Raw genomic sequence first — 14,198 nt, 5'->3', positions numbered from 1 at the left:
TGGTATGGTATGACATGGTATGGTATGGTATGGTATGGTATGACATGGTATGGTATAGTATGGTATAGTATGGTATGGCATGGTATGGTATGGCATGGCATGGCATGGCATGGCATGGCATGGCATGGCATGGCATGGCATGGCATGGCATGGCATGGCATGGCATGGCATGGCATGGCATGGCATGGCATGGCATGGCATGGCATGCCATGCCATGCCATGCCATGCCATACCATACCATGCCATACCATGCCATACCATTATATACCATACTATACCATACCATACCATACCATGCCATACCATACCATACCATATGGACATTTCATGGCATGGCATGGCATGGCATGGCATGGCATGGCATGGCATGGCATGGCATGGCATGGCATGGCATGGCATGGCATGGCATGGCATGGCATGGCATGGCATGGCATGGCATGGCATGGCATGGCATGGCATGGCATGGCATGGCATGGCATGGTATGGTATGGTATGGTATGGTATGGTATGGTATGGTATGGTATGGTATGGTATGGTATGGTATGGTATGGTTCGGTTTGTTATGGTATGGTATGGTATGGTATGGTATGGTATGGTATGGTATGGTATGGTATGTTATGGTATGGTATGTTATGGTATGGTATAGTATGGTATGGTATGGTATGGTATGGTATGGTATGGTATGGTATGGTATGGTATGGTATGTTATGGTATGGTATAGTATGGTATGGTATAGTATGGTATGGTATAGTATGTTATGGTATGGTATTGTATGGTTGTGGTAGTTATTGTACGCAGGCAAAACATATGGCTTTATATCCATATCTAAATTAAGAGAATAAAGTTGATTATTACATTTGTTCGACATAGAAATAATTGTTTATAATATTCCACCAGGTTAAAATTGTCCACGCTGTGCTCATCACTCCACGAGACACTTTTCGGGAAATGTCGTTCGGTTTCTTGTTTGATTATTATATGTGCACATTTTGAAACGTAATAGGAACGAACTCTTCCGTAATACAAATATAATGATAGGATTAGGACATACGTTATAATAACTTATATATATCAAATAAATCTACATTAAGCAGATTAATTCCAACACGATCTAATTATTACGTTCCCGCAAATGGCATGAACTAATCCTCTCATTCGATTTGGAGAGACATTAATAATAGACCCGTCATAGTCCGCTAGGCCGAGACATCATTGTCCTCTTGGTAAACGTAATATGGTTATAAAATGTTTGCAAATAAGTGCGGTAGGCGCTTTAATTTAATTTCTTATTCTCATAAGAAAATGTCTTCACTGCCTATGGGCCTCTTGTGACACATCGGACTAGATGAACTTCACGTTCCCCAACCGACAATGTTCGATATCACTGTCGATAAACCAATGATCGGATTTCGCAATATCGTGGCCCTAACTGAAATTTTGTTGGGGGAATGGATGTCTTCTCGTCATTGGTGATATATGTTTGACAGACGAAAGATGTTAGCAAATATTTAGTTTGTGAAAATCAATCGAGACAAACGAATCAATCCGAAATACCGTCATGTTATTAAAAAGCCTTGTCTGGTTGGTTAGGGCATCTTCGACGTTAAAAGGTTGTTTGTCGGTCGGAGTTGTCGTGATATATATGCGTGTTAAACGGAGAGTTAATACAAAAAAAATAGACTACAATCTATTGGAATTGTCTCAAGCCCAGCCAGAATTACATGAATTCATTGATTTCTAAATCACATAGAGATCGGTTATTCAATTCCGTGTGAACATTGGAGTGCACGGGGGAAAGGCAGAAAGGAGTTGCTAGCCGAGGGGTGTTTAAGTGGAGTCTATCGTTGCCTACAGAACAGGAGTAGTAACTGTTATATACTGACAACATCATTATAAGCATATTAATGTATCGTTTGTCTTTTATACCACAATTTACAACAATTCCCTATCGACTCAGACAAAATGTAGTATCAATTATTACGACCGTTTATTTATTACAGACTGCCAGGGGATTGTTCAACACAATATTGTCTTACGCTGTTCCCACAGTATATATCTGTATATATATTTTTTTTATATGGGGCAAAGAAGTAATTCAAACAGTGTAAACAATAAGGTTTGTTAAATTTTCGAGGCAATCCGCCCCTTTATCAAAACACAAAAAATCACAAATACAATCACATAATATATATAAGAAGTACTGGAAATACAATAAAATACAATAAGAATAATGTTTTAGTAACTGGAGAAACCACAATGAACCCTATGCGACCAACGGCAGAGATATTTTGAATTCCCCCGCACGTGAAAGTATTCCGAAGAGTTCAAAGACGAATATATATATACATTTTTACCCATTACACAGTCTCAGAACCGTGTTATATAAAAGGGGTCGTTGATCTGGGCACGGTAACAATAACTAATTAATCATTCTGGTACTTTATTGTCATACACGACATATACTGCACCATTTTATTTCGTCTAGACAAAATCTAGAAATATAATGTATAATAAATGTTTTTTTCTGACTGATAATCATTTACCTACAGTATTTTTTTCATCTGTAACGTAATCTTGATTAACTAATCAATCAGTAATTGCTGACTTGGATGAAGATATTGCTGAATATCATGTGATTCCGATTGTGTGGATCACGTCAGTTGGAGTACAAATTACTCTGAAGGTCATAAGGTCATAGATCCGTACTTTGGTATATAGCAATATTAATTAACAAGTAACTCACAGAAGATCTCTGTTGTTCAAGGTGATTAGCTTAATTGGTGATAATCGCATTTCTCATTAACTTAAAAAGCATGTAGGAAGAGACTGACGAGTGATGTAGCTTTATAAAATTTACTTTTACCATCAATTATTTTATCAGGATATCAAAATTAATATTTAAAATGTGATTACACTAATCACGTCTTAAACAACAGGGCCCTGATTATTATCTTACATATACATCTTTTAATGCAACCAAGTCCTGTCAAAGAACTTTGCATAGACAACTGATAAACGTAGCGAAGTTAGCTTATGTTTCAGCAAAGATTCACTGTCATCAGTTTAACGTCCTATCAACAGCTATGTCATTTTAAGATGTCCTCCCCAGCGTGCGAAATGCAAGCGTGTTGTCTATATGTGTGGTTTGGGAGGCTGCAGAAGGTTTTGATTGATATTTTAATTAGGTTAATCGCATAACTAAGGCACAAGTATGACAAATGTTCTCTTAAAAATATACACTATCAACAAAAAACTAAAATACGTTTAATACTTTCCCGTTTTTGTCGGATCATATTCGCTGCATTTTGGGTCAACATAAAGATGGACCATTTTTAAGTATTGACTCATCAACGATATATTGATATATATTGATATAGCGATATAGATTTGCCAAGTAGGAAAGCAGTCGTTTTTTCTGCTAGTCGTCGAATGTGTTTTTCTGATGAGGTTATCCTTCCAACCGTCCTCTAACACTTCCCTGGCAGGGGTATCATCGTCACACACATCGTAGTCCTCATCAGTAATTTCACAAAAAGACGATAACGGGCTGCACGAATCATGTTTCTGAGATCACAAAGTGGAGTGTCATCGTCAGCATAAGCAACCTCCATAACACTCACGTTGATTTCTCCCTTCGTGAAACACCTGACAGCACTCTCTTTCTCCACCTCCCTGACAGCACTGCTAACAAAGCGTATAACATCCTAATCAGACACTCTCTTTGAGATCCCGCCTGATCATCAGCCTGAACTTGGCTCCCAACACCTAGGCGCGCGAGTTTAGCACAAACGGAAAACTATTTTCACCGCCTGAATAATACTCTAGTCTAGAGGTTGAAGGGCTGATGATGTGTTGACGGGGAAGAATGCATGCCAGCTCAACATTGGAAAGTTTCAAAGTAGGATTTCATGGAGCGTTGTTCAGGAAAAGGGTAATGCTACGTCGAGAATGTCACATCCGTCTGTTCAGATCGCTAACTAAATCGTTAAATAACCGTCTTGTCATCCAGGCCTTCTTGGTGGATCGCCATGTCACTGGAAGTTGATTAACTTGAATGTTCTTAAAACATCGCGGTGAGCTGATTTTCCAATCACATGCGGCTTCTTAAAATCTCTACATGTTTCAACAGAGCACGAGTGTTAGTCTGTCCTTGGATTTCTTTCCTCCCTTGCACTGCTCACCACTTGTCGGGCAAACTCCTAAAAACTGTCCATGCATGGTGTTAGATATCACGGGAATCGTAACCACACAGGATGTCAAGTATTTTCTCTCCATTCTGCTACAACGCCATCGGCGACGCTAACACTTTCTCCACAAACAGCAGCAAACATAAATGTATTTCTTTATTAAAACATAGCGGATGAGAGAGAACTTCATCCGGGACTGCCGGGTAGAGTTCGTAAATAGTTCCACAAAAAGATATAATGTCTTTCCAAAATTTCCCTGAATTATACATTTTATCCACTTCCTTGAGTCCATGTTTTGTTTTATTTCCTACAGCATGTCTTATCATAAACTATAAACTTTTTCTAATCTGCATGATCCCTTGTAACCAAATATTTCCTTTCCATATCACAATGTAGTTTCAATGATTACCATCAGAAAAAATATCCGGAACTTTCAAACCTCCATCTTTATAATCACTACTTAAAAGGTTCCTTTTCAGTTAATCAACTTAACCTTTCCATATTAATAATTTAAAAAAATAAGATCTTAACATGTGGATTAGGAATGACAGTTATTATTTGTACAATAAAAACTAATGTTTTAATAACGGTCCCTTTCCCAATGATAGAAAGATTCCTAAAAGAATTTGAGAGAAAGTAATACACTGATTGTATCTGTTCTACTAAATTATCTTCAAAATTATCCACCTTTAGATGAATCATATCTTACCCCTAACAGTTTGTTTCCTTGATGTTTTAGGCTACGTTGTGCTCCGTTTCAATATCTCTCAGCAGACCCAATTTACCTCAGTCCGTACAGCAGGTGACTTATCGTGTTTTCGACCACAGCATTCTTCATAGGTGTCGATCAAATATAAAGATTTTACTAAGGTCTTGGAGTTATCATTGAGCAATAACGTTGAGTCCTCTGCGTACTGGCTAATACGATATTCAGAATCATTCACAATTATGGCCTTGGAATAAGGATCATATTTTGTTGCTGTACTTATCAATTCAATACAAATAATAAATAAGTTATGTAAATAAAGGATCACCCTGTCGTACTCCGCGAATTACTTGGTAAAAAGTGGAGAAATGAACATTGTTTTCAATACTGGCTTATATATGAGAGTACAAAGTTTTAAAACAATTTACAGTGAAATCGTTAAAACATGTAATTGTTTTTTTCTATGAATGGCCACTCAAATGGTTTTTCAAAATCTAACATTAGCAAAATACCTTGATTGATTATTTTCTTCAGATATATTTTTAAATAATACCATTGAACAAACTGGTACATTCCCCTATGTAACAATCTTTGATAATCCCGCCTGACTCGGTCTTTGCTATCAACTAGAGTTTGCTTAATTTGAGAACACAAATCTTATGTCGACTTTATAGTGCTACCTCACTGAAACATACAACCGAGAAAACTCAGTTCAGTCCCAATCACATGATACTGATAACGCGTGAACCAGTCGCCCCACGCCACAAAATCTTAGCACTTTGCAGGAGTAGCAACTACTATTTTTAAAGACTCTCTCAAGGAAGAATAAAGTTAATTGAATTTAGTCGCTAAGCTGACAATCATGCAATGAGGACAGCAGGTACACATTTAACGCCCTACTTGCAGGGCGGCACACGGTCGCGAATGAACATAAATTACCATTAGTAACTCAATTATTAATTAACTCATGACATTCGTTCCGTTTAATAAATGCAGTTTGAATTTTCAATTCTAAATCAATTCAGTCATAATCCGGTTAATGCAAACAGTTCATAAGAATAGATGATGCCGACGCCGATAAAAACAAAGGGTGTCGACGCCGATAAGAACAAAGGGTGTCGACGCCGATAAGAACAGAGGAAGTCGACGCCGATAAAAACAAAGGATGTCGACGCCGATAAAAACAAAGGAAGTCGACGTCGATAAGAACAGAGGAAGTCGACGTCGATAAGAACAAAGGGTGTCGACGCCGATAAGAACAAAGGATGTCGACGTCGATAAGAACAGAGGATGTCGACGCCGATAAGAACAAATGGTGTCGACGTCGATAAGAACAAAGGATGTCGACGTCGATAAGAACAGAGGATGTCGACGCCGATAAGAACAAATGGTGTCGACGTCGATAAGAACAAAGGATGTCGACGCCGAAAAGAACAGAGAGTGTCGACGCCGATAAGAACAGAGGATGAAGACGCCGATAAGAACAGAGGATGAAGACGTTGATAAGAACAAAGGGTGTTGACGTAGATAAGAACAAAGGATGTCGACGTCGATAAGAACAAAGGGTGTCGACGTCGATAAGAACAGAGGATGTCGACGTCGATAAGAACAAAGGATGTCGACGCCGATCAGAACAGACGATGTTGACGTCGATAAGAACAAAGGATGTCGACGCCGATCAGAACAGACGATGTTGACGTCGATAAGAACAAAGGATGTCGACGCCGATAAGAACAGAGACTGGTTACTATGGAGACCTGATGATAATTATGAATCTAATAATGAAGTGTCAACAACTAATGAAATGTATCAACAAACAAACAAATAATCTATACAACGCAGAATCAATCGTTAAAGAGGATTTTTCATATCGTATTCATTAGATAGCATTAGTGTCTAAGAACTAATTTACATGTGTGTGTGTAATTGTCGTCAAATCGGGTTGTTTTCACATGATTAAGTCCCTAAAACCAAAGTAAGACAGGCATGCGATGTTACAAATTAAGTTTATCTTAATAAACAACCTGGCGAGTACAATACATACAACACGACCGTAGGGCATCGATTCAGTTGAACTGTTTTTCAACATTTGAATGTCCTCCGAATAATCGCTAGTCAGACATTGTCTTGACCACCTGGGTTCGGTCTGTTTCACACACGTATCCTTATACATAAGGTGTGACAATCACCAATAACGGAATTGGCGTGGTTTCGGGCGCGCGCACGCGCGTGTTCTTTTACAAATTCAGTCAGACAGACATACCATAAACTAGTTTTGCGTGACATCATAGCGTGCGCGCGTAAAGGTGGGTAATTACCGATCAGATTCATAAGACACTGATAATAAAATCGATACAGGACAGTCATATGACGACTGTGTCGGTACAGTTGTAATAAAGGAGAAGCCCAACATTTCCTGATGTATAGAACAATAGGAAGCACAATAAACTTCCTCTATCTGATTGTCTGTACGTTTTACTACCTCCACTGCCACAGAGTCACTTCATATTTTCCTTAGCTGTATGATTTTATCTCCATTTCTAATATGTTTCTACTACATCTTTTCTGCAATACTCAGCTGTTCGTAAACATAAATCCTTATTTCGACATTGTTGCCTTTATAATCTAAGATAAAGAAATTTTATTTATTGGAGGTTTTCGTGTACAAATCAATTATTCATTAGAAAGGAAAGTGACCACTGAGACAACCAATAAGCAATTCATTGCTCAAATTAATATAGGTTTCTGGCCATATTGATGTAACGTGACAATATTGCTTTAGAAATGGGTTTGATGTATATGAGTACTTAAAGAATATTTATATATATATATTCAGTAAACAGATACAGGACTATAATATAGGATATGACAGATAGATCCCAATGTCCATCTTCTGCCTGATATTGATCAGCAAAAACCGCAAAAGGACCCCTCTGTCCTCATTTTCATCGAATATCCGCCGATATCATGGGGATTGTTACAAGGATGACATATCAGTAGACCAACCAATGTCCAAATTCCGGGGAATCATTTTTGCTTGATGTCGAATCTTCTGCCAGAATGACAGATTTCTTCCTGTGGCTTAGTGTTGGATTTATATACAAGATAATAATCAGAAATATCTTAATGTTGCTCAGTCAGAAGTCACTTTAAGATGACCGTTGCATTGAAAAAGGAACGGAGTATCTTTCGACAAAGAAAAACATCTGCAACCAGAAATGTTTTCTGACAAAGAATATTGCCATCTTCAATACTCAATGGGAAAAAAATCTTATAGGAACGTGACAGAATTTATCCTGATAGTTTGTGATCATTATACTTAAAACTTAAGAAAATATTGAAATAAAAAAGTAAACCAGCAGGTTTTTGCAGCGGTTGTACATGTTTTGAAAGCGAAGCAGGTAATTCCTTTCGAAAAGTACATTTGTAGAACCCGTAAACACGTGCCATGTCTGCACACCAATCCTTCCTTTTGACGAATGAGCTTACGTACGCCGAACAGGACACGGATCTCGTGCTAGATATCGCCGGTCTCGAAAACGCCAAAACATTCTGTCAGAAGAGCTATGGGATTACAAATCAATTTACACCGCGGAATCATCTTGTTCTCAATACACCAATGGATGCCGGGTCATGATCCCATCATTATACTTACCGACAAAATGTTGAAGATTTTAGTCGGCGGCGTTGATCTGAATTGTCAGTAGCTACTCGTGTGTATATACAGTATTTAACACATACACAAGAAAATCAATGTAGATACACAGGAAACAGGCCATGTATACGATGTTAATGGCTTCCGCCTGTCAATGAAAGTCCAACGATGGTTTTATTCATGGAACATGGTGTGAGCGAAACCCAACCGAGTGCACAACGTTAGACTTATTTACCACGTAGTTTTTATTTTGCGAGATATCTGAGGCCAATACACCACCATTCAGCGCTAGATTTAGCAATGATATTTAACTACAGCCTGTGAGGTTTGATTTGATATTTGTACATACACGTTTGTACAGTTTGGTTTGTTTTGGTTTATTTTGTTTAACGTCCTATTAACATGTACAGAAGACACAATATGTATTAGCATCTTTCAATAAAAATTGTTAAAAATTGTTAAAAATAAAGTTAGAGTAGAGCCAAAACTTAATTAACTAACAGCTGTTTTGTTTTTCTATGTCTCGTCGGTAAATCTACGGGCCTAACGAGTTGATACCTAGCAGGCGATTGGGGTCCATATAATTCTACCAATTTCATATTATGCAATATTTAATTAAAAATAACCTAACGAGTGGATTATTTTTCTGGTTATGTTTCAATGTTACGGCTGTAAGAGTTCAGGCTTGAAATGTAAATAGCTACGTCTCATCAACAGGAACACACAGCTTGGTGCGACAACAATTACTGCGCAGATGTTATTGCCTATACAATAAAAATGATTCTGTCTATAAGCACCGACAAAGCGAAAGGCAACATGAACTGTTACTCTAGAGTTTTATGGTAGTTGCTACTCCTGCTTAGCGCTCAGCATATTAGAAGTTGGACGACTGGTTCGCCCGTTGTCAGTATAATGTGACCAGGTGGGGTTTCCTGCTGGGTGTCTTCGGCAGTATGCTTCAGTGAGGTAGCACTATAAATCGGAGACATAACACGAACATACCACAGCCTCCCAAAACACACATACGCACTCACCACACGCATGCATGTCGCACGCATGGGAGGCCGTCCTTAAATGACCTTAGCTGTTAATAGGACGTTAAACAAAATAAAACCAAACCAAACCAAACGATGTTTAAGATAAACTAATGAAGAAGTTCATGAGATTGATGTTTTACTCTTAAAAATTGTGTCTTTGCCGGTGGCTGATACATTATACACTCTAAATACATGTCAAATTATTCTAAAAGAGATTGACACGTGAACAGCACCTACCTATATGGTAAACTACAATCGTGCTCACACAGATGGCGCGTCGGTCTAGGGTTGTCATTAAAACAATGTAAACTCGGTCTATCGTACAACAATTGCGACACACGTTCCATCAACTCGCTTGTTGGCCTGGATGGAAGCGCGAGGTGGGAGTAAGGGGGGGGGGGGGGGGGGGGGGGGGGGGGTCACCGAGGTCGAGTTGATGACCCCATATCTTCTCACGTCCGATCGGGGAATCGAGCCCAAGCTACCTAGGTGAAAGTGTTACCACTTTCCCGCCCGACCACCAAGATTTGCAATAGGTTGGATTTGGAATCTCAGGACTGTATATATATAGGAGTTATACTAACTGCCAAATTCTGTGCCAGATGAATCATTTATCATGTTTCCGTGACATAATAAATGTCGATTGCTACTGGAAAAGAAACTGGCAAAACAAGTTTTTGCTAGATCAGGACACGGAAGACCTTGGATCCGTTTATGACCTTATTTGGAAATGTCGTGTCCTTAGACGATATAAAATGAGACGTGTTCGAGGCTTCTTGATCCACCTTGTGGTTCTGTTGACATAGCCCCTTTTCTCACTTTGAGTTTGTGACTAAATCAGGGTTTTAAACCAAATTTACATGGCGGATGTCTCTACCAGAACACCCGCTCATACTCTACTTGTACTTTGTTACAGAGGTCTCCATGTTATTGTTTGTATTTTTCTCTCGTTTTGCGATTTTGACCATCGGTCTCAAATGATTACACAAAATACTAAGTAGTAATATAGTTATTTTTGACAGCCGACTTATGAGTATACAGCTGTATACAGGACTTGTCAGTGATGCTAGGGACAGCATACGTCTATTTTGTCATTGTAGGACTCTTCAGTGAAGGTAGTGACAACTACAGCTTTTTCGTTAATTCTAGACTCTTCAGTGATGCTAGGGACAGCATATAGTTGTGAAGTCCTTCTAGGACTCCTCAGTGATGCTAGGGACACCAGCGGGCACCATACAGCTGTTAAGTCCATCTAGAACTCGTCAGTGATGTAAGGGGCACCATACAGCTGTTTCGCCAATTCGAGACCCGTCAGTGACACTAGAGCCATCATTCAGCTGCTTGATTTTTCTAGGACTCGTTAGCGTTGTTAGGGACGCCAGCATACAGCTGTTTGTTCCTTCTATGACTCTTCAGTGGTTCTAGAGACATCATACAGCTGTTCAGTCCTTCTTGGACTCTTCAGTGGTGCTAGGGACATCATATAGCTGTTCAGTCCTTCTAGGACTCGTCAGTGGTGCTAGGGACATCATACAGCTGTTTGGTCCTTCTAGGACTCGTCAGTGGTTCTAGGGACATCATACAGCTGTTCAGTCCTTCTAGGACTCGTCAGTGGTCCTAGGGACATCATACAGCTGTTTATTCCTTCTAGGACTCGTCAGTGGTGCTAGGGACATCATACAGCTGCTTTGTCCTTCTAGGACTTTTCAGTGGTGCTAGAGACATCATATAGCTGTTCAGTCCTTCTGGGACTCGTCAGTGGTTCTAGGGACATCATACAGTTGTTTGGTCCTTCTAAGACCCATCGGTGTTTGGTCCTTCTAGGACTCGTCGGTAGTGCTAAGGACAAGCAGTTTGGAAATACACCTGACCTTAGGTAAAGTGGATATGATTGCTATGATTCTCTTCGTTAATGCACGTAAAGTACACGTGGTTTAGAAAAGCTTAGAACTCATTCATACAGATATGTTTATTGCATAACAACTTACTTTGCACTAAAACTCTACATAAAGTTGATGACGAATATTACAGAACTACAATCATTGCCCTAGCATCACAGAAGTTTCGGCTATAAACATATTCATTAGTAGGAATCTTTGGAACACGAAATCATGTTTCCCTAACTATGAGCGTTACATTACGGACCAAAGTACATTGATACTTAGACGAGATTTTGTTTCAAAATTGAAAGGTTATGACGTCTGTATCGATTTGTTTAACATTCGTATGTCAGAAACTGCGAACATGTATGGCAACTCTCTAGGCACTGATAAACGAGATGAGCGATTCCTTTACAGATACTCTACCGCACAAGTGGCGGCAAACCTTTCTGGCGCGTCAGCAACACTAATTATAGATAGTTTAGAACTTCACGATTGTATAAAAGTTTTGAAATAACGGCTCAATAAATGTTACAAAAGATAGTGTTTATTATCAGTATAATGTTAATATGTATATTTATGAATCTTCGTCTGTATGATACATCGATCAACCATATATCTCCGTGGAATCCGCGCTCTAGTCTGTATGGTATTTTACATAATTAGAAAAGGTTATACGGTTAGTTAGAAGAATAGTAATGACATTAAATGATTTTATGGCAGAATGAACTGTGTCTTTCAGATAAACTTGATCACGTGTTATCCTAATAAAGGACATTATGTCTTCATGATAAAATAAGCCATGTGTCGTTCGGATAGAATGAGCCAGGTGTCTTCCGGATAAAACGAGCCATGTGTCTTAAAAATAAAACGAGCTGTGCATCTTCCTGATAAAATGGACCGTGCCTCTTCCTTATAAAAAAAGGTCGTACGTCTTACTGATGACAATGAGCCATGTGCCTTCCTGATAAAATGAGCCGTGCGTCTTCCAGACAAAAGAATGTCTTCCAAGTGAAATTGACACCACGCCTTCCTTACAAAATGGGCCATGTAACTTCTTGACAAATTGGAACAGGTACCTTTTTTTGGGAAACAGAGCCATCGTCTTTATGTGCTTTTTTTATATTTCTTATTTTCAATTTACTGGTTACGTTTCAGCAAAAATATCATTGAATATAGTCCATCATTATATTGGGTACAGAAAAAAACTTATGGGCAAGTAAACATACTCAGATGATGATGCTGTTCCAAGAATTGTCATCTTTACTTAACATTCATTTCCTGCCAATATTCCAATCACTCCCACCATTAAGCCTTGCATCTTAGACATACCAGTTTTTTTACATTAAAGTTTTAGGACGTTCAACTTATCTTTTGTTCTGAGATAGTTACGTAAATTGGCGATCGTGTGAATATGACGCCGTTCCCCCTTTATATACCACCAGAGATATCGGGTAAGGCTATTTGATTACATGAGGTTCTATTTATACTCCACCTCACAGCACTGAGTAATTAGCCGCCTAGATCATTAGAAGCAGTATCATGTGGCTCAATTCCACTCCCTGACAGTATCGTTACGGCTAATCACCAGCCAATGATGCACTAATGCATGTGTAGAACTTGAGAACGTTATATATTGTCGTCCTAACTACTAAGTATATACCGGAACTCATTATGATGAAAATAATGGAAGTGAAATTAAGTAAACAAGAAAGACTTTTTGGCTTGATATCCTGCTGATATTTGTCATTACCAGAATCATCTTTGCTTTAATGGACACTAACAATTAGATTTACCCTATACTTTGGACATGACTGGGTATGTAACTAGTTGGTTGTTTAACCGACCTATGAGACGTAACAATACGGGCATGTAACAACGTATATACAGTACACACGTGTCACTTAAACAGAGGAAATAGATGTTCGTATCAGGCCTTTTTGTCTTCTTTTTACTGTATATATACCGTCATATAAAAGAGAAAAAGAGCATTTTCGACAATTTTGTTTTTAATTAAATGCGATGTTTATACCAAATAAATCGGTTAACAAAAATCCCTGTCACATTGTTCATGAATTTAAAACCATATGTCTATAAAATATTTGCAAGATCATCAAAGCCACGTGTTAGACTTCTAAACTTCCTTGTAGACCATAAACATTCTTGTCCTAAAAGAAAAATATTTTCTGAATGTTTAAACACGTTAAACCTCTCCATTATCAAAGAAAAGACAGCTTCTGCATCAAATGGACAAAAAAACGACGATTAAATGAAAATTAAAACAAGATTTGATAAAGCCTGCCAGGATGAATATACGACTTTATGATTCTGTCCTTTCTACACTAAACTGTACCTATCACCCTTTTTGTTTTGCGGTGAAGTATTCATTATGAAATATCAACAATATTTCAAATATCTTAATTGTGTTGATTTGTGCGAGATATACCTTAAACCTTATCACACGGTAATCATACGTCCTGTGAATCTATGACGTTGAATAGAGGTACACATTTTAGTTTTCTATCTAAAATACCCGCGTGGAATTCGCGCCATGTAACCCTCTCAGCATCATCAGCTTGAGTTCTAGGCTGCTGCCGTACCTGGTGACCCGCAGTGTCTGGGAGATGTGATGTATACGTGTGTATCACCGTCATTCAGCAGGTATACATATATATACTCAATGAGATCGGCAGCATGCAAACTGATTGAACCTTTCAGCTCGATCTACCATCT

The sequence above is a fragment of the Pecten maximus genome, chromosome 15 (assembly GCF_902652985.1).
Source record: "Pecten maximus chromosome 15, xPecMax1.1, whole genome shotgun sequence".
Classification (NCBI taxonomy): Eukaryota; Metazoa; Mollusca; class Bivalvia; order Pectinida; family Pectinidae; genus Pecten; species Pecten maximus.
This window is presented reverse-complemented; position numbering follows the sequence as displayed.